This window comes from Phocoena sinus, chromosome 8 (assembly GCF_008692025.1).
Source record: "Phocoena sinus isolate mPhoSin1 chromosome 8, mPhoSin1.pri, whole genome shotgun sequence".
NCBI classification, from domain to species: Eukaryota; Metazoa; Chordata; class Mammalia; order Artiodactyla; family Phocoenidae; genus Phocoena; species Phocoena sinus.
This window is the reverse complement of record NC_045770.1, coordinates 64,680,624-64,700,867: the sequence shown is the minus strand read 5'-3', so window position 1 is coordinate 64,700,867 and position 20,244 is coordinate 64,680,624.

Sequence of the window (20,244 nt, the reverse complement as noted above, 5' to 3'; positions counted from 1 at the left end):
CTTGCCTACATCCTTATCTTTCATGCCAGGACTCCAAGACACCAGCCTTGCCAACCTCCTATAGGAGTCTAAATTCACCTTTTAGTCTGCAAACTGAGATCCCTGCTACACTTAAATAAGTCACTAGAGTGAGATAGGAGAAGTTCTCCTGTCCCCCTCCAGTAAAGACGTCCCCTCCCTCATCATGAATTCCTCCCAACTCTGAGGTTCCCTTATTCCTCAGGCCTGGTGAGAACTGAGAGTAAGGAAAAGTGCAAGGAAGTGAGGAGGGAAATGAGGAAAGAGAGAAGGGAAGAGATTAACCCTGATCCCAAAGATAGGTCCTTTTGTTATTTCTCTAGCAAATCATGGTTCTCTCCTTTCTTCCCTCTTTTTCCCCCAACCCTCTTCAACACATATACCTGCCCAGGGTCTAGGGGAACCCCAGGCTTATAAAGCCCACTCCCTCCAAAGAGGTTGATCCTAAAACTAGAACCAGTCCAGCAAGGCCACCTCCCAGCCCAGGCAAGATGCCCAAACCTCTAAACAGGCTAAGGTCTAGTTGGGATCTGCTGAGTCAGACCCTCTTCTTCCCTAGCCCCAACAAAGACTTGAAAAATGGTGGTCTGTCCCACTAATACCCTTGGTCTGGAAGGGTGGAAGTCATTTTTATAAGTTAGGCTCTGTGCTAAATACTGTGAATGCATTATCCCATTTTAATACCCATGATAAATCCTGTGCTGTGATGTATCACTTAAAGATGTCTTGCATTACCAAGAACAGAAAGCTCAACTCAAAAATGGCACAAAGTAAAGAGGAGTATTGGTTCACATAGTTGAAACAACAGAAATAGAACAGTCTTCAGGATGGGTCGATTAGGAGTCCAGCAAACTTCATCAAGGTGTCCTCTGCTTTCTATCTCTCCACTCTGCCACGCACAGTGAGAGCTACCAACTAGAGCTGACCCCTGTTGCAGTCTCAGAGTGGGACCACACATAACCCCCATCCTTACCTAGCAGGAGAGAGGGAACATTTTTTTTTTTCTGGAGTAACCAGTAAACTTCAGCAAGCTCATTGGCCTGAATGAGGCCCGCACTGGGTCTATAATAATGAACTGGAAATGGAAATTGCACTAGGCTGAGGCTTTCGGGAGCAGAGGGGTCTGCTCCTGGGGAGAGATGTGAATATCCTAACAAAAGTCATGGTAGTTGCCAAGAGAAGGAGAACAGATGTCTGGGAGGCAACCCCATGGCTCTCTTAGGAATACATTACTGCAATTTTGCTGATGAGAAACTGTAGCTCAGAGAGGGTATGCAACTTGTGTAAGTGGAGAAGGCAGGATTCTCACCCAGGCTGTCTGGACCAACACCAGGATACCTTGAGAACCAAATTAAGAAAAGCCAGAACAAGGGCTTCCCTGGTGGCACAGTGGTTAAGAATCCACCTGCCAATGCAGGGGACACGGGTTCCAGCCCCGGTCCGGGAAGATCCCACATGCCACAGAGCCACTAAGCCCGTGCACCACAACTACTGAGCCTGCACTCTAGAGCCCACGACAACTACTGAAGCCCACACGCCTAGAGCCCATGCACCGCAACAAGAGAAGCCACCGCAGTGAGAAGCCCGTGCACCGCAACGAAGAGTAGCCCCCCGCTTACCGCAACTGGAGAAAGTCTGCGCACAGCAACGAAAGACCCAACGCAGACAAAAATAAAGAAAGAAAGCCAGAATAGTCATCTCTTCACTCTCAGCCTGAAGTGTGTGGGTGGGAAAGGGCAGCTGGGGGTTCATGAAGCTGGGGAAATCTCAGCCACCGTCTTGAGACCTGGGAACCACTGAATCAACCCACCCCCCAAATCTGAGGCAGCTTGGAATCCCACATGAGCTGATACCATACCTAGCCCAGCAAATGTCTGTAAACTAAAGCGAAGAGACCACAGATCTATTACCCGTGAAGGTGAGTTCTAGAGCACTGCTTCCCAAGTCTGATCTGAGTGAAATCCAGGCTGTGGGCTAGCCTGCAAACCTAGCCACAATGTATAACATTGCTCCTCCTGGGGGATGTCTTCCAAGTTCCAAAGGACAGATTTGCAAATAGACTTCTGGAGCACAGCCCCATCCACTGCTGGGAATTGCCTTTCTTTGACTTGTTTATTCAGGAGAGCTGTTCTGGACTTTCATCCAGCAGCTGCCTGGCAGGAGGTGACCTGGCTTTGGCCAGCAGAGAAGGGGACCACAGAATGGTAAAGCTGCTAGCTACTGCTCAGTGCTAACTAGGCACCAAGCTATCCCATAGGAAGGGAGAAGAGCAGAACATTCAGAGGCCATAGTACAGCTGGTTTCTGACAAAGGACTTCACTTAAGGAGTACGAGTCTCCAGTCCCACACCACTTCCATTTGGAAAGGGAGAGACAATGTCTCATGCGCTCACGTGGCCCGAAAAGTTTTTGCAATGTTTGAGTGTCAGTGAGTGTAAATGTTCCTTTAAGCAGCTGCTGTTTCTCCTCCCAGTTGAGGTCTCTCACGAGGCAGCATCAGGTTTGAGCATCACAGCCTGCCACAGCCATACTGGCCTTGAAGATTTCTGTGGTCTATTTTGAGCAATTTTACTGTTCATGGTCCTGGCAAATTATCCACTTTCTGACAATATTTAGAGTCTGATGTAAGTGCAAACTAGATAATGACCTTTAAAGTCGTGGCATGATGTCCTGTTTAAAGCTTTAATTTCTTCCTCAGGTCATCTGCAAGTTCCTCTGACCCCTTTGCATGGCCCCTTGGAGACTTCCCTAAGTTTCTGTCCACTTGCTGGGGCAGGGCTGGTGTATGATAGGCAGAATTTTCACGTGTCTTAGGCCGTGAGGAGCTTCTGAGCCTGCAGAGACCATTCCTACGTTTTGACGCTGTTACAGCCTGTTCTGAGATGCATAACACTGACCAACTCATCCGAGGCATGTCTGTCTCTCTGGACATTTTAAGATGTTCCCAAAACACATGTGAGAGCATGTCACCAGCTCCCCCCAGCGAGTCGTTACTAGGACTTGGCTAATATTTCAAGCTTGACATGGCTAAAACAATACCATATCTGCAGCTTAACTTTAGGTGACTCATCAGAAGAGCTATTTTTAAACAGAATTTGTAGCAACTAAGATTACATTTGTTCTAGGAAAAACAGACTGAAGGGACAAAAGGCTAATGCTAATGCAATATTTTGAAATGCTCTTTTTAAGCTCATAGAAGCCCCGCTATATTTTCTTGACAGCATCTTAGTTACCAGGCACAACAGGAGGGGCAAGAACCGGTAACTAAAACACTCAAACTACCGTGTCCTGGCACCATCCGGCGGGAGTGTGTGTTTATCAGAGGACAGGTTTGCAGAAATAGTGATCTTGTTCATCTAGTCACTGGGGAGCCTCATATGTACCCTTGCAAAATAACATTTGTCGGGATAGCCTTATGATGGGCAGAGTTTACCAGTCACCTGGTTACCTTATGGTCATCTTTGATTCACTTGGCAATCACTACACTCTCTTCCCCACCCCAGAGTACAGAACCAGATTGAGGACTCTGGCTCTGACATTTGGGCCAAGACAAGGTTTCTACAGGGAGCAAGGGATCAACAGATGCATGGGACGATGGGGTCCCATGCTATTCAAATCAAACACGCAGGGAGACACCAACCTCATTGTTTTCTTCAGAAGTTGCTTCCCTTCCCGAAAATTAAAAATCCAGGGCGGGTTTCCCTGCTGGCGCAGTGGTTGAGAGTCCACCTGCCGTTGCAGGGGACATGGGTTCGTGCCCCAGTCCGGGAAGATCCCACATGCCGTGGAGCGGCTGGGCCCGTGAGCCATGGCCACTGAGCCTGCGCGTCCGGAGCCTGTGCTCCGCAACGGGAGAGGCCACAGCAGTGAGAGGCCCGCGTACCGTAAAAAAAAAAAAAAAATCCAGAACCTTCAAAGCCTGAGGCTGTCAAGATAAATACAGTGTACTACTGTATGATCTTACTCACATGCGGACGCTTAAAAAAAATTGAACTCATAGAACAAATGTATGGATACCAAGGTGGGGAAGGGTGGGTGGGATGAATTGAGAGATTGGGTTTGACATATACACACTACTATGTATAACATAGAACCTACTGTATAGCACAGGGAACTCTACTCAATGCTCTCTGGTGACCTAAATGGGAAGGAAATCCAAAAAAGAGGGGATATATGTATACGTATAGCTGCTTCACTTTGCTGTACAGCAGAAACTAATAATACAACATTGTAAAGCAACTATACTCCAATAAAAATTAATTTAAAAAAAATTGAACTCATAGAAACAGAATGTAGAGTGGTGGTGGCCAGGGACTAGGAGGAAGGGAAAATAGTAGATGTTGGCCAAAGGGTACAAACCCTCAGTTATAAGATGAATAAGTTCTGGGGACGTAATGCGCAGCATGGTGACTACAGAAAACAATACTGTATTGTATACTACTGAGAGGTTAGATCTTAATCATTCTCACCGCACACACACACGCACACACACACAGAGTAACTATGTGAGGTGATGGATGTGTTCATTAACTTAATTATGGTGATCATTTCACAATGTATACATATATCAAATCATCACAGTGAACACTCTAAATATATACAATTTTATTTGTCAATTATACCCCAGTAAAGCTGCAGGGAGAAAAAAAAGAAAACCTAAATAATAGAGAATCTCCAGGAGGGGAGAACCTCCGATGGGAATCTCCACGACCCAATCCAGTCCACCTGAGTTTTCCTTCTCGCTTAGGGTCTCCCATTTTTACCTCCCATTGCGATCATCACATTAGCCCCCTCAGAGAGATGCTGATATTTCTTTAGTAGGATACAAACCCCTTCCCTGAACTCTTCTTTACATAGCTGAGACAGGCTGGAACTTTTCCAAAGCCTTTACAAAATTCTGAGAAAGAACGAGGGTATAAACAAGAAAATACATGAAACATAAGTACAGCCAGGCTTGCACAAGACATTAACAATGGTAATGTTTAGGGAATGAGACATGCAAGGAGGAATTTTATACATTATACTCTCTTGTTTGATTTTTTCCAAGAATTATATTTGATTTATAAGTAGTACACATACATTTTGATACATACAGTATTAGTTGGGTTTTTTGTTTTTGTAAATTTTTTTTACTGAGTTGTAGTTGATGTACAATGTTTCAGGTGTACAATATAGTGATTCATGATTTTTAAAGGTTATACCCTATTTATAGCTATCATAATATATTCACTGTGTTACCTGTGCTGTACAATATGTCCTTATAGCTTATTTATCTTATACATAGTCATTTGTACCTCCTAATCCCCTACCATAGCATTCTAGACCCTATGATTCACTCTACCCACAAATTTTACCCCTTATTAAGTCTGAGACTCTTCCTTCTGTTCCTTTCTACTCCCAACCCTCTCTAACAGATCTCACAGACCTACTGGGGAAACAATGCGTGATGAGTCTGATCATTCCACAAACATGTCACTACGTGCCAACTATTATGCCACACACTAAATAATGGGCCATGGCTCACCTTCAAAGCTTATCAGTACAACTCAGATGCCTTTTCTCTTTGACCGGAGACAGATCAAGTGTCATTTCCTTAAAACTTCATTCCTGCCCATCTATGAAGTCCCAGATCTTACATTTTTTGAAAAAGAGGAAGAATCGGCACTTAGAATTATATGAAAGCATACTTAATAGATTCATTAATTTCTGCCAACAAAAGGATCTTGGTTGAAAGAATTCTCAAAAGACAATGGAAAGGAACTCATTTACATATAAATGGATCTTCCGGGAGACTGCAAAGAAAAAAATCCCACTTTCTGATTTGGAGCAACAAAAAGCTACCAATACAGTCAAGACTAAGAGGTCTCTGTCCTCTGGGTGCCTCCAGTAAGGTGACTAAGGGCCCTTATTAGGCCCATCTAAACTTGTAACTACTAACTCTTCCCCTGCTCTTTACCTATGCTTCGAGGAGATACCATTTCTCTCCTCCGTCTCATCATCTAACCTGGGCTCAAGAATTCTCACCTGGGAGTGATTCACATTGGGTTAACCTTCATTTTCCTGGGGACCCCTCTTCCTTAATCTGCCTCAGTTTCCTCAAGGATGACAAAGGTAAAGCATTTGGAGACATCACAAATGAACCTCATCCCAAGGTTTAAAGCCTCCTCTGCTGAGAAGAACACTTCAGAAGGGCACATCTGAGGAACAGTATCCACTGACACACCCGGGAAGAACAGTCTGTGCCTGGGGAATTTGCCTTCAGTTATGGCTTTCATGACATCATTGGCCCATGATGAAAGGACATCCAAACCTAAACCCCATTGGCCATACCCCTGCGTGGACTTCCTTGGAAGGTTGCCAGGGGTCAGGGAGTCTGCCCTTCCCTTCTGCGCCCTAGCAAGTTTGTACCAAGGGATGGGACAGACAGGACTTAATGGCCTGAAAGAAGGAAGCCACCCATTTGGCCCAGCGATCCGTCCTAGGAAATGACAGGCCAGCTGGTACCCAACTCTACAAACATGTATTCTGAAATCCCCCAAATTCTTCAAGGCACTTTGCTAAAATAAATCAACACATAACCATTCTAGAATCATTTCAAGAATTTATTACTAAGAAAACAGCAGGTGGCAGCAAAGTTTTACATTTTTTTACCCTTTGGGTGAGAATGAAAACAAAGCATCATGGAATTATCTCCTCATCTCTGAGTCAGCCAGCTGGCTCTGAAACTGGCACACTGCCATCTTGTAATGTGGAGAATATAGAGTCTTCTTGAGTGCTCTCTGTGCATTGTGACAAGAGAACCAAAAAAATGTCACCCCAAACCAGAGACCTGCCTGGTTCTTTGCAAGCCAGGCAGGAAAGTGACCAGCACAGAATGGCCGGATCACAGAGCAAAAGGCTGTGGCTGTGAGTCTCGTGTTCTCTTGCTCAATGTCAAGGAGTTGCTCATTCACAATGGGAAGGCCGTCATAGAAACCCGAGTATGATTAAGTGGAAGTATTCCTAAAAATTGTGTGTACACTGCATAGCATTTTCACCATCTATTATGATGTAACCCACAAGGTGAAATGTGTGGACAGAGAAAGATAGGGGAGACAAGGGGGATTTTAAAATCTGGTCTCTGGTGCAACTAGAGATTTAGAGACCTCTGAAGGCTACATCACCACCCCACGGCTGCTGAAACTCTGGGCTCAGGAGCAGGCAATGCCAAGATCACTGTCTGCTTTGGTCTCAAATGTCTTCCTTGCCTTAGTATTGTGCTTGGCTCCCAAATTCAAGTTGTGGCTGGAAAGTTTCCATTGCCCCAGCACAGCACTGGAGTTTGGAACCCAAGTTTTGGCTGAATTGTTTTGCAGAAAAATCCAGTTTTGCCTTTATGAATTGACTGGCCAGTTTATTTCATCCCAAAATGGTACATCAGAACTCTCTCAGACCCAGTTTAGATTGAGCTGCTTACTTTCCATCCAGGAGGAAATTCTCTTCCTGTTTAAAGTAGGGATGGAGAGAGGGGATGGGGCTGGAGGATTTTGCATAGTTGTTGTTTTTAAAGATACAAAACTTGTTATGAAAAAAAAAAAAGGACAAAATTGAAGACCCTGTTTTCAACACCCTAAGCAGATTTTATAAACAGATGTATTTGTGGGTTTTCTTTTTGGAAGTGGAATTGACAGAAAAGTGAGTACCTTTGGTCTTTTGTAAGTTATATAACTATATCTGCGGCATTAGCAGCTTCTGGTGATCAAAGAGAATATTCCTGAAAGGTGCAGTGAAGGTAGGAGAAATCCGTTTATTTACATAAAATGAGGTTTCAGTCCCAAACACACAATATTTTTCTTTCCTGCAGAAAATGTGATCTTGTTCTGAGGGCTTAAGGACAAACTTCACAGCTCTCTGCACAGAAAGGGTACTTCAAAATTATCTACTAAAGAAAACATTTTATGATTCCTTTGAATGTAATAAACAATATCTTTTGAGGCAACTTGCAGTGAATGTTCCAAAATTTATATCAGCATTTAATTCCCTCTCTGTATGTTCTACACTCCCCAAATATGATGTTAAATCATTTAACACGGAGAATTGACAGCACCAGGAAAATATTTGGATAACTGTCTGGAGTTGCCATTATTGGCTTTAATTATGACCTACTGGCTCTTGGGTCCTGAAGCAGCCAGAAAATGAGATTTGTGTGCCAAAATATTCATTAGAATTCCCTTCTCAGTCATTGTTCAGAAAGAAAAAGTTTCCTTCTGGCTCCCATCTTCAGTGCTTTTAAGTGGAATCATTAATATGCCAGATTTTTTAAAGGATCAGTCAGAAAACAAGATTATGAGCATACCTTGTATTTTGCATTTTAAAAAAATCTTGAAAAGGTCAAATGTCCCTTTGCTCTTTTTCTGTTACCTTGAAGAATTATTTTGCAGCCATGAAGTTAACAGGTACTCTCCCCCCCAGGCCTCCTCCCCCTGCTTTCTTGAAAAAACATCATCCTATAAGCTTTGGAACTGGAAGTACTAGTGAAGCACAGCTTGAGCCTCCAGAGGAACTAGTCAGAAAAGATGATCTAATTTTTTTCTGCTCTTCAGTGTTCATTTCTCCCTGAATATAAGATCTTAGAATGTTGGAGCTAGAGGGGAGGAATCAGAGATCATTGATTCCATCTCCCAGTTATTAAGATGACTAATCTAAGGTGACATGGTACACCTACTGTTTCTGGATTCTGGCATGGGGAAAGAGCAGGTGCTTTTTTTTTCTTTTTTTAAATCAGGGCATCCTTAGTTGTTACTATTAAAAAGAGTTGCCATTTAATGAGCATTTACTACGCTGCCAAGCAGCGGCTGATGCTTTCATATACGTTGCATCATTAATCCTCACAACAAGCCTATAAGGTAAATATTATTATCCCCATCTTATAGCTAATGAAACTGAGAATCAGGTTAAGGGAATTGCCCACAATTACAGGGCTAGAAGAAGGAAGAATCCATGGGCAAAATCAAGACTGCCTGACTTCAAAGCCTGTGTCCTTTACTCTTCCCCCATGCTGCCTGCCAAATGAAACAAGGCCAGAGTGCAAATCAAGTTGGGAGATCTTGGGCTCACACCACTTTAATTTTTCAAATAATGGGTGAGGAAAGAGTCCTCCACAGTGATAAAGTAGAGAAGGATGCCTGTGTCAAGCAGTCCCCGGTTACCAGAATTTGCGAAGAGATCAACAGGGACTGTATAGATGAAACTATTTCCCATTATCTACTCGTCATGTTTAACAAGGCAGTTTACTCTGAAAGCTTTTGAAAGACTTCCCAGCTTTTCATAAAAGTTGGCTGATTCGATGTTGACAATTTGTCTTTCATTTAATAGAAAATTGGTGAGGGAAATTTGGGAGGGATGCTTATTTTGGGAAAAAATAATTTGGATTTTTTTTTTTAATGTTCAGGGTCAAGAAGGGCTAGAAGAGCAGATGTGGTATAAATTAGGGAAGTTTATCTGATGGTTGTCCACAGTGGCACAGATGATGGAGTTACTGCCTGGAAATGCTTGCATTTTCCATTGAAACATAGTTTGGGAAAGAAACTTTGACGTTTTAGAAAAACTAATAAAGTTAAGATAGAATTGGAATGTTATATGTTAAAAACCATGAGATGGAGACATTCAGGGGAAACATCCAAGTTTGTTAACTGAGGTGCCAGTAAAAACTCTTTGTAAACTGAAACTTTACTGTCTCCCAAAGAGAAAAACCATATACCTGGATAAGTTATAAATAACCTGCCTGGTCCTTGCTCCTTCTCTCTGAAGAGGAGGTAACTCAAACCCCGCTGTAGGTAGGTAGGTAGGTATGTGCCTGGTCAGGGAGATTTAAGGAATATCACTTCCATGTTGGGTTATTTCAGTGTCAAATCACCTGATCCACTGCTACCCTGCTAATCCAAGCCAACATCACCTCTCATCTGGACCAGTGCAGTCACTGTGTATCCAGTGCCTGGGACAGGAACCAGCATAGAGTTAGGAGCTTAATAAAATATTGTTGATTGATTGAATGAATGAGTTCCTGCTTGCCCTGAATTAGTGTCCCAATCCTGGTTCCCTGACCCTTGATGTGTGCCTGGTACTGAGACCCAGCCATGATACCCTACCTCTAGGATTACATCCCTGCCCTGTTCTCTCCAGTCCCTTTGACAGCAGTGTGTTAGTTTACTCAGGCTGCCATAACGAAATGCCATATATTGAGTGGCTTAAACAACAGAATTTTTTTTCTACAGTTCTGGAAGCTAGAAGTCCAAGATCAAAGTGCCACAGGTTTGGTTTCTTCTGAGGCCTTTTTCTTGCCTTGGAGATGGCCACTTTCCCTTTCTGTCCCCACACGGTCATCCCTCAGTCCCCGTTATCTCTGTCCTAATCTCCTCTTCTTATGAGGACACAAGTCAGATTGGATTAGAATCCACACATAAGACCTCAGTTTACCTTAATAAGTCCTCTTTAAAGGACTTATCTCCAAACACAGCCACATTCTGAGGTTCTGAGGGTTAGGACACCAACTATGAATTTGGAGAGGAGAGACACTATCCAGCCTATAACAAGCTGTCACAAGCAGAGTCCTCTCTCCGCCTCCTACAGCTGGACTTCCCTGGGGCGTGCCTGTAGTTTGCTCCTAGGACGCCCATTGCTGTGCTCTCTTTTTTTTTTTTAATTTATTATTTTTTTGGCTGCATTTGGTCTTAGTTGTGGCATGTGGGCTCTCTAGTTGTGGCATGTGGGCTCAGTAGTTGTGGCTCAGGCTTAGTTGCCTCACAGCACGTGGGATCTTAGTTCCCCAACTAAAGGTCCAACCTGCGTCCCCTGCATTGGAAGGCAGATTCGTTACCACTGGACCACCAGGAAAGTCTCCTCTCTGCCATTCTTGATGCCCTGGTGCTTCCTGCTGTTCCTCTTTGCTGCCAACGCCTTACAGCACAACCACCTGTTGTCTGTTACGGCACCCTGGGCTGGCCTTCCTCCCATCACCTGCAGCTGGTCTTCTCTCCAAATACTTGCCCCTCCTGGCTGCAATTAACCCTTCTATTTCTGGCTGTGTTAATGGGTACAACCCTAAATCTAAAACTACTGTTAGAGGGATGGGATATAGGGAGGGTGGGAGGGAGACACAAGAGGGAGAGGATATGGGGATATACGTATAGCTGATTCACTTTGTTATACAGCAGAAACTAGCACCATTGTAAAGTAATTATACTCCAATAAGGATGTTAATTAATAAATAAATAAAAGTACTGTTAAAAAAACAAAATTCAACTGAGTAAATTTGAAGAACTAATTGGTTCTATTCATCGATTCACAAACGGGGCAGCATCCCACCTAGCAACTAGAAGGGTGCTGCGAGGGATTGTATAAAATGGAAGGTTTCTATAGGGAGAAGAATAGGGTGAGGGAACTATTAGCAAAAGAAAAGAAAGGATTACTTTTAGGCCAGGACATCTTTTGGGGTCGGGGGAGGGAATGGCAAGGGTTTTATCACACACATCCCCTCTGGGGGATGGAGAGGGCCTAGTGACAGATTACCTCATAGGTGCTGACCCAAAAATTCCAGCCTGGTTGATTAAGATTACATTTCTGGGGAAGGTCAAAACTGCAATTAGGTCAGGTAATAAGTCTAGGTTTGCTAGCATGGGCTTTAGCACAGGTGACGCCATTTGGGGCCTGTAGCTTTTTCTTTAGCACTACATACAAACATAAACTAACTCTTGGTCTCGGTCTGTTATGATCACTGGGGTGCATTTTTGAAATAGCTGAAGAGTGATAACGTCTGGGCTGAACAAAGTTAAGTGGCCTCACAAAGATAAAATTTTACTCACAAACACACAATGACATTATGGCCCACCCACAAGAGAATCTAGTTCAATTGGTTTGGGATGTGGCCCGGTGTCAGTACTTTTTTAAAAGCTCCCCCACGTGGTTTTAACAGACGGAAAAGGTTAAGGATGACTGCTCTAACTAGCAGAACAAACCCATCAAATTGAGACCAAAAACTAGCTAGAACACAAGAGTACAACTAGGCTGGGAAATCCTGACCCATTTGTGACTTGTGGATGTCCTGCAGGGTCCAGTCCCGCGCAAATACAGAGGTGGGTGGCCCTCCCTCCAGCTCACCACTCCTTTGGTGTAAAGTGCCCTGCCCTTTGATCTAAGAAGTTGGAGGTGGCTTATTAGTGTCCTCTGCCACCCAGAGCAATCTGGATGGGGCTCAAAAATTACTCTGGACACAGACAAGTGTCACTTCTGCTTGGCCCTCTGGCTGTTGGTGATGAAAGACCCTTGGCAGTGGTGAGAAGAACAACTAACATGGCCCTTTGACTCAGCAACGGTGGGACTCACTCAAATGGCAGATGGGCTCCAGGCATGGATCAGCCTCCAAAGGCTTCCTGAGGTTAATCTGCAGTCTCTCCATGATGCTGTCCTCCTCTTGGTGGGACTCTTCCCCCAGCCCTCCCTCCAACCTCCTAAGTCCTTGCTTTCCCCCAGCCCAGAAAATGCTGGGGTGAAGGGGCTTAGTCATGTTCTCCCTCTAGACTCTTTCCAATATGTTTAGGGCAAAGTCAATCCCTCATGCTTCCGGGCCTTCCCTTTTGATTCTCAAGGGCCTTTTCTTCTCTCTGCAAAACCTGGCACTCTGCAAATAAAAGGCTTTGGCTTTCAAAACCATTGTCTTTGACGTAGGCTTCAAGAGGCTGTTTTAAAAGTCAGAAAACTGAACATTGACTGCCTTATTCTGACTCTTTCTCTTCACATTCCGGTTTTACCAATCTTAATTCTCCTTGAGCAATGCCTCTGATTTACTAGGGGAAAGGTCAAGTGGAAAAAGTGTAGCAAAGAAAAGCACAAAGATTAACCTTTCAAGATACTCTCTCTGTGTAAGAAATACTGTGACATTGGTCACTCCAGTCCCCCACCCTGACCCCACCCTGACAAGTTAGCAGGTCAGGATGTTCTGGCTGAGTCTACACAGGGAGAGTGAAGTGGAGAATCAAGATTTATCTTGATAATAAAAGTTCTAAGTGACAATTATTAAAACCTTGTTTTCTTCAACAAGTCAATGGCATGAAAATAAAAGGGGGGGCGAATTGCTCTAAATTAAAAGAAAACTTAGATATACAACAATCTTGTTTGGAGTCTGTTTTGAACTAACCACTGTTGAAAGACATTTCCAAGACAATAAGGCAAATTTGATTATGGACTGGGTATGAGAGGACACCACCAAATTACTGTTAACGTTAAGTGTAACAATAGCATTTGGTTATGTAAGAAAACATTCTTTTTTCATTCCTTTTTTCTTAACAGATGCATACTGAATTGTGTGTGAGTGAAATGATATGATGTCTGGGGAAAAGAGAAGAGAAAAAGGAAGGAAGGAAGGAAGGAGGAAGGAAGGGAGGGAAAGAGGGAGGGAGGGAAGGAAGGAGAGGAATAAAGGGCAGGGAAAACCAAACACTCTGGAAAGAAACAAAGCAAACAGAAAAGAAAAAGGGATAGATGAATTAAGTGTGAGAAAACCTTGATAATTATTGATTTTAACAATAGGTATATGGGAGTTCATTATGTTATTATCTCTAATTTTTGTGTAAATTTGAAAAGTTTTATATTAATTTGTAGAATTGTTAACCTGGTACAGGAAAAGACAGACTGAGAATGGAAAAAGGGCCAGAAACAAATTCAAATATTTAGTGTTTAAGATTTATTGCAGGGGGGGAGGGATAAACTGGGAGATTGGAATTGACATATACACACTACTATATATAAAATAGATAACTAATAAGAACCTACTGTACAGCACAGGGAACTCTACTCAATACTCTGTAATGACCTCTATGGGAATAGAATCTAAAAAAGAGTGGATATATGTATAATTGATTCACTTTTCTGTACAGCAGAAACTAACACAACATTGTAAATCCACTATACTCCAATAAAAATTAATTTAAAAATTAAAGAAATTTTTAAAAAGATTTATTGTATTACTGATTTGCAGGCAGATGAATTCTTTTTTTTTTTTTTCTAAAGTTTTTATTGTTGTTGTTTTGTTTTGTTTATTTGGCTGCACCAGGTCTTAGTTGCAACACATGGGATCTTAAGTTGTGGCATGCAGGATCTAGTTCCCTGACCAGGGATGGAACCCGGGTCCCCTGCATTGGGAGCACGGAGTCTTAACCACTGGACCACCAGGGAATGAATTCTTTCTTCAAATAAACTCTGACATGGGACCTCAACATATAAAACAAAAAAGAGTAGAACTGCTCCACTTGAGGCTAGAGAGTCTACTTTTGCTTCCTCCTTGTCTCCCCAGGAACCTGCAGAAGTAACTCAGGGGAACCCTGTGGCTCTATAGGACACAGTTTGAAAACCTCTGTAGTATATGATGAAGGAAACCTCCCAAATACTGCAGAAAATGTGTGTTACTTAGTATATGTGTTAGACAACTGCTAACTATTTGGGAGAAAAAAATAAAGTTAAATCTCTACTTCACATCATATACCAAAATAAATTCCAGTTGCATAAAAATGTTTAAAGTACAAAATGAAATCAGAAGAGTAATAGAAAAATTGATGAATATTCTAAAATATTAAGACAGAGAAGGACTTCCTAAGCAAGCCAACAAAGCCAGAAAAATTAGTATCTTTGATTATATAAATATCTAAAGTTTTATAGGGCAAAAAATAAATCACACTTCACAAAAAGGAAAAAAAGGAATGTGTGTATGTGACAAAACTTTAATATTCTTAATCATTAAGTAGAATTTCAAATCAATAAAAAAAGACAAACACTCCAATAGAATAAAAGGATCAACAACAATAAAACAATATATATGAGGACATATAAATTATCGTAAAGATATGAGAAATATTTCATCTACTATTGATCAAAGAAATATTGTAAGTTGAAGTAATAATGAGAATAGTTGATACTGACTCCTATTTCTGGTGATAATGGCAGAATAGATAAGCTGAAAATTCAGCTACTATAAAACATCTAGAATGCTAAGCAAAGTATACTTAACATCCTTTTAAATGGATAACTGAACCCCCATGAAAATACAGAAAATCCACAGGAGACCAAACCAAAGTAACTAAAGACCAGAATGGAGAGCTTTAACTGAAAAGTAGTTGCCTGGACTTTAGGGAGGGCTTTCCTCTCCCTGGTAATAAAGAGACTTGCTTAGGGACAGAAGAAAAGGAATTGAGACACTCAGGTAAATCCAGGATCCTCCAAAGGCTACACCCCACTTCTCTAGCACAAATGCACACGTGCATGGTTTAGAAACACTGAATCAAGAAATTAGTATTAAAAATGGTCCCAGGTTGGTAATAACTCTGGGGCAATAAGAAAAAGCAAACACAAACCTCTCTGGAGCAATTCACCTCAACCCAGAATCACCATAGGATGAGCTCAGAACCCAAAATTACAGAAATAGGAGGAAACAAATCATGATGACTAAGAGTCACCTGATAAAGATTACAGAGTTATTAGAATGAAACTATAAACTAAATACGTTTAGAATTATTAATATATAAAATGCAGTCTAGAAACATAGGAAAAGAACAAAACTTTCTAATAAGAAATATCATTAAAAAAAAGAAATATCATTTTTACCTATCAGATGACACAGTATTAAAAAAGAAGTATAATGCTCAGTGTTTCTAAGAATATAGGAAATTGACATTTATAGACAGTTAGTAGAAGTAAAAACAGATCATTCCAGAGGTCAATTTGGCAATATGTATCAAATATTTAACAAAAAAGTACATACTTATTGGCTCAATAAATTTACTTGTTTTTTTAATTGAAATATAGTTGACTTACAATACTATATTAGCTTCAGGTGTACAAGAGTGATTTTTATAGGTCATGCATCATGCAAAGTTATCACAATATTATTGACTACATTGCCTGTGTTGTGCATTATATCTCTGTGATTTATTTTATAACTGGTAGTTTGTACCTCTTAATCTCCTTCACCTATTTTACCCATCTCCCCATCTCCCTCCCCTCTGGCAACCACTAGTTTGTTCTCTGTATCTGTCTGTTTCGGTTTTGTTATATTTATTTGTTTATTTTGTTTTATAGATTCTACCTGTAAGTAAAAACATACAGTATTTGTCTTTCTCTGTCTGATTTATTTTACTTAGGATAATACCCTCTAGGTCCATCCATGTTGTTGCAAAAGGCAAGATTTCATTCTTATTTATGGCTGAATAATATTCCATTGTATATATATTCCATTGTATATACAATGGAATATTGTGGTGGGGTATGTATATATATATATATATATATATATATGTATATATAAAATCTCACATCTTCCTTACCCATTCAACTGTATGGATACTTAGATTTCTTCCATATCTTGGCTATTGTAAATAATGCTGCAATGAACATAGGGGTGCATATGTCTTTTCAAATTAATGCTTTTGTTTTCTTCAAATAAATACCGAGGAGTGAAATTGTTGAATTGTCTGGTAGCTCCATTTTAATGTTTTTGAGGAACCTCCATACTGTTTTCCATAGTGGCTGTACCAATTTACATTCCCACCAACAGTGAAAAGGATTCCCTTTTCTCTACATCCTCTCCAACACTTATTTCTTGTCTTTTTGATGATAGCCATTCTGACCTATGTGAGGTGACATCTCATTGTGGTTTTGATATTCATTTCCCTGATGATGAGTGCTGTTGGGTATCTTTTCAATGTGCTTAGTGGCCATCTTTGGAAATGATATCTTCTTTGGAAAAATACCTGTTCAGGTCCTCTGCTATTTTTTTAATTAGACTGTTTTTTTGATATTGAATTGTATGAGTTCTTCATATATTTTGGATATTAACCCTTTATCAGATGTATAATTTGCAAATATCTTCTCCCATTCAGTAGGCTGCCTTTTTGTTATGTTGATAGTTTCCTTTGCTGTCCAAAAGCTTTTTAGTTTGATGTGGTCCCATTTGTTTATTTTTGCTTTTGCTGCCCTTGCCTGAGGAGACAGATCCAAAAAAAATTTTGTTAAGATCAACATCAAAGAACACCCTGCCTATGTTTTCTTCTAGAAGTTTTATGGTTTCAGAGCTTACATGTAAGTCTTTAATACATTTTGAGTTTATTTTTGCATGTGGAGTGAAAAAATGGTCTCAATAATTTTACTTCTAAGAATTTATCTTTAAAACAATTCATAAAATTACCCTAAGATGAATACACAAGGATGTTTATTCAGGAAGTTTTCATGGCAAAAATGTAGGGGGTGGGGAGAAGTTTAATGTCCAATAACAGAGGAATGGTTAAACAAATTAGGATAATTTCATATGATGAAATATCATGCAGGTAATAAAAATGATATTGTACAGATTTATTTACTGACATGGAAAGATGCCACGAATATACTGATGAGTAAAAAAAAAAAAAAATCAGGTTACAGACCAACCTGATCCCACTTTTTAAAATTTGTGTGGCCCATTAGGGAAAGTCCAAATGACCAGTAAATAAATAAAATTCAGTAGTAATCAGTAATGGAAGTTAAAACAATAGTGCCATATTAGTTTATACCCTTTAGGATGGCAAACATGAATCCATACAGAGGTCGGCAAGGACACAGGGAGGTGGGGAACTCTCACGTACTGCTGGTGGGAATACACACTGGTACAGGCATTCTGAAGACTAATCTCACAGAACTTAGCATTGTCTGTAGAAGCTTTTGGATGCCATTTCTGGATATATAACCTCAAGAAATTCTCATTCAGATCCACAAGAGAACATGAAACAGGATGTTCATATATACATTATTCGTGGCAAACAGGTGCTGGAGGCAAACCAAGAGTCCCTCATTAAGAGACAAGAGAAGTTAAATGTGGTAGATGCGTTATTACTCCATAATGTGCAGCTATAAGAAGAAACAATCTACTTGGATAATTATTTTTTTAAGTGTTCAGTGAGAAAAGTAGGAAATTTTTTAACACAATGTATTTGTATGTTAAAAACACATAGTCACAAAACAACAAAACAGATTTTACAGGATTATATACATATAATAAGTACAGATATCAAACAGGTTAAAGACAGTTCCTATGGAGGAGATGGGAAGGGGAATGGGAATTAAAGGAGAAAAAATAAAGTAATTAAAACAAGAGAGAAGGCTTGCACAGACCAATAATAACAACTTAAACTGCGAAGTATGCTTAATTCAGCTCTCTGTAGTTGAGTTCAATTTTTTAAAGTGCGTATGTATAATATGTAAAAATGTCTAAAAAGGTAAACTCTAAAATAATGGTAGTTATCTCTCTGGGAGTAGTATAAAAGGAAAATCTTTTCTTTTTTTCTACACTGGATAAATATTGTATAATAAGTAAAATGCATTTCTTAAGTCTCAAAAACTCATCTTAACACTCAGAACTACCTTCCTGCTTTTGGATAAAGTACAATAACCTACTAAATTCAGCTGCCTGTGTGGTCACAGTCATTTTATTATTTTACCAGAATTCAAAATAACTCTGGAACAAGACCAGTGGGACCGCCAGATAGCTATCTAGCCTCACCCTTCTTCCCATGCCAATGAAGACCAAGCCTCCAATCCGGCTTTGGCAGAAACCTCTGTGGAACCCAGGATAACAAGGCCCTCGGCGTCCCCACTGGGGAAAGGAGGGGCAGCGCTCATAACTCTGTCAGCTCACTCAGCCTCTGAAAAGTCGGCTTGGGCAGCAGTTGCCAAAGACAAAGGTTCCACCTAAGGGTGGAAACTCTATTTGCAGCTCTGTAGACACAGGTGTCCTTCCAGGCGACTCAAGACCTGCAGTGTGGGACTGGGTTTGGCCAGGAATAGCTCAGAAGGCCTTCCCCTCAGAAGCCAGCTTTTGAGGCCTTCAGGTGTATGTTCTAACTGCATTTGGCAACAAAAACCAAAGAGGTCAGTGGCTTAGCTCAGGGCGAAAAAACGACTATTTCTGATTATAATCCCCACTTCAAACCAGGTCAAAGAATTTAAAAACTCACTTCATTTATTTATTTTGCACTCACGAAGCAGTTCTGGTTTCCAGTCCTACCAGTCTCATGTAAATCCTTCAGAACCACAGGTGTAAATCACCTACCCAAGCCATCCTCATAGTAGAGGACATCTGGGGACATCTGGCTTGAGAATCCAAATGTTAAAATTATTCCACCTTACTCTCTGTCTTCAGAGCATCAAAATAGCCTGTGGCACTTGAGTGCAAATCCAGACTCCAGCCCTGATTACTCACTGTGTGACCTTGGCTAAGTTACTTTATGTCTCTGAGGTTCAATTTCTTTATCCACAGATAGAACAGAGATAATAACACCTACTCCACAAGGCTGCTGTAAGAATTAAATGAGCTAAGTTATATAAAGTGGCTAGGAGAATGTCTAATACAAAGAAGGTGCTAAAAAAAAAAGAAGCCGTTTCCATTCCTCGCCATCACTCCCTTCCACCCTTAGCTGTTCAGCTAAGGTGTGGGCATTTCAAGAAATTGCTTGGTACATTGTGTTTGATTACAAATGGATGGTACCATTCCCACAGCCAGCAACAGTAGCGAAAGATAAAAGCTGCGACTACTCCTCAGCCGTCGACAGGTCGGATCAGCCACAAATGACTCACCACTGCTGATAAATGATGTGTTCTTGGCATCAAGAGACCTTATCCTGACAGGCTTTGACACCTTATGAAAAAGAAACCAGAAGGAAGGTTGAATGGCTCACAGAGAAGGTCCTCAGGGTTTGATGGTGACCTTCAGTCAATTCTGAACTTGTACCAGACTGGTGTTAGGAGGGTCTCTTGTGTCTTCAGACATGTCTCCAAATCACAGATTTTTTAGTTGGGAAGGACTCCAGCTGAGCAGCTGCCTCTTCATCTCAGAGCTGAACCATCTCCTTCACTTGCCTTAGATTCCCTGAAGGGAGTCATAAGACTCCCTGGGCAGAAGGCAAATGCCTGTTCCCTGCTCGGAATAGCCCGAAGCTAGTGCCCAACCTGCCTTTGGCAGCTTTGTCTGCTGGTTGAAACTCTGCCAGGGTGAGGTTTGGCTGAAGGGCTCTGTGGCTATTGGACAAACCTTGGCTCAAGGAAAAGGGTGAGTATTTAATCCCAAGCCACTGTCTGCAAGGATGAAGTGTTTGCAGCTCTCCGGTTTTTGTAGCCCCTTCAGACCTCCCAGAACCACTCACGGGCATGGGAATTCCAAAACTGGATTTTTTCG